Source organism: Acipenser ruthenus, unplaced genomic scaffold, assembly GCF_902713425.1.
Source record: "Acipenser ruthenus unplaced genomic scaffold, fAciRut3.2 maternal haplotype, whole genome shotgun sequence".
NCBI lineage: Eukaryota > Metazoa > Chordata > Actinopteri > Acipenseriformes > Acipenseridae > Acipenser > Acipenser ruthenus.
This window is the reverse complement of record NW_026708412.1, coordinates 7,501-10,000: the sequence shown is the minus strand read 5'-3', so window position 1 is coordinate 10,000 and position 2,500 is coordinate 7,501.

Sequence of the window (2,500 nt, the reverse complement as noted above, 5' to 3'; positions counted from 1 at the left end):
GCTGACATGACCAGAGGCGGAATTAGCTGACATGACCAGAGGCGGAATTAGCTGACATGACCAGAGGCGGAATTAGCTGACATGACCATGGGCAGAAGTAGCTGACATGACCATGGGCAGAAGTAGCTGACATGACCATGGGCAGAAGTAGCTGACATGACCATGGGCAGAAGTAGCTGACATGACCATAGGCACAGTTAGCTGACATGACCATAGGCAGAAGTAGCTGACATGACCATAGGCAGAAGTAGCTGACATGACCATAGGCAGAAGTAGCTGACATGACCATGGGCAGAAGTAGCTGACATGACCATGGGCAGAAGTAGCTGACATGACCATGGGCAGAAGTAGCTGACATGACCATAGGCACAGTTAGCTGACATGACCATAGGCAGAAGTAGCTGACATGACCATAGGCAGAAGTAGCTGACATGACCATAGGCAGAAGTAGCTGACATGACCATGGGCAGAAGTAGCTGACATGACCATAGGCACAGTTAGCTGACATGACCATAGGCACAGTTAGCTGACATGACCATAGGCGGAGTTAGCTGACATGACCATAGGCACAGTTAGCTGACATGACCATAGGCACAGTTAGCTGACATGACCATAGGCAGAAGTAGCTGACATGACCATAGGCAGAAGTAGCTGACATGACCATGGGCAGAAGTAGCTGACATGACCATAGGCGGAGTTAGCTGACATGACCATAGGCACAGTTAGCTGACATGACCATAGGCACAGTTAGCTGACATGACCATAGGCGGAGTTAGCTGACATGACCAGAGGCGGAATTAGCTAATATGACCATAGGCGGAATTAGCTGACATGACCAGAGGCAGAATTAGCCTACATGACCATGGGCAGAAGTAGCTGACATGACCAGAGCTCCAATTAAAAGTTACCTTCTTCTGAAGGGACAGATTTGCTATGTGTTACGGAGCGAGAGTTCCAGGAGGTCCCTGTGAACTCGTGGCTTCCTCCCTTAATGCAACTAGATGGCAGATACACTGGGGAGGTAGGTGCATATTACTAGGGGCACGGCATTTTCGATCAAAAAAATATTTCTAAGTCAGGACGGAGGTTCATTCTAAGGGCACGAGCGACCGATCTAAGCCGTGTGGGAGGCCCTGCACCCCGGTCAGGGTCCCCCTTCACCCCCTGGCGACATCCTCCCTTGGAAGTCTGCCCGGTGGCCCCCTCCCGCGCCCGGCGCCGGTTCAGGCCGGGCTGGAGGCCCCGTTCCTCGGGCTCAGGACCGGGCTAAGCCCCCTTAAGGACCTGGCCAAGCTCTGGTCACGTTGCGGGAAGGGGGGGGGGGTTGACCTCCCGTGCCCGGGCGCCCGTTCATGCGGGCCTGGAGGCTCCCATTTCCGGCTCGAGAACTGGGGTTTGCGCCCTTGGCTCCTCCGTGCGTTCCCTTTCAGTCTCTGGTCATGTCTACCTTCTCCGGAGGTGATTTGGGAGCCATGGTCATGTTGAGGGGAATTTTCGGAGGGAAATCCCTATCTTTAACATTATATGACCAGAGTCCGGACTTTTTCGGCTCCGTCAGAATCAAAGTTTTCAAAAAAACATGGTCATGTTCCCTATCTTTAACATTAGATGACCATGGCCACCTCGGGGCCGTTTGTGGAAGTCTGCCGAGGGCGGAGGCGAAACGGGGCTGCGGGGCGGCGGCGACTCCTGTTCCCAAGGACCCGGGACCTCCCTCCCTTCAGGGTCCCGCGGTCAAGGTACAACGGGGGGGTCCGCGGAGATTTCCGTCGACAGGGTTTTTTGATCAAAATGGTTTGACTAAGTCAGGACCCGAGGTGTCAGAATGCATGTGAAGGACCCGTTTGGAGCCGTCCTTTGGAGTCTGTGGCTGGGCAGGAGTTGACGGGATTCCTCCTTGTCTTCCCGGATGGTCTCTCTCTGTTGTGGGCAAAGGGTCCTTCACGAAATCCATACGCACGCGCGCGCATTATAGACCCAAGTCTTACCGTGCTTGATCTGAGGAACCCTGCCCGACCCACCCTACCGTGGACTGGGGTGAGCGGAGCCGAGTTTGGTCGCCACACCATCGCTCTCTCCGGATGGGAGTCCAAGGATCGGGCCGAACGCTTGAGACTTCACGGTGTTGTACGCTGAAGCCCGGGGATTGAGGTTCTATTTCTGGGCAGGATGTGAGCGCGCCTCGCACGTGTCCATTGAGAGGGGCGGTTCTCGTGCCGGTTTAGGAGCCAGGAGCCAGGTCGGGATGATTTCCATTGCGGTTAAGTCGCCTTGCCTGAGTTCCTTCCCCCCGATCCGCGCGTGTCCCGTCCCCCTCCCCCCGGGCGATGTCGATGCTGGTCGGTTGAGCTGTCGGGCCGGTTCCGGAGGCCTCGTGCCCGGGCAGGAGCCGTGTTGGGGGAGGATTTCCCGTGCGGTTAAGTCGCCCCTGCCTGCGTTCCTTCCCGGGGCGGAGGTTTTCCCACACGATTGGCTTTTACGTTCCGACTAGGGAGGGCCC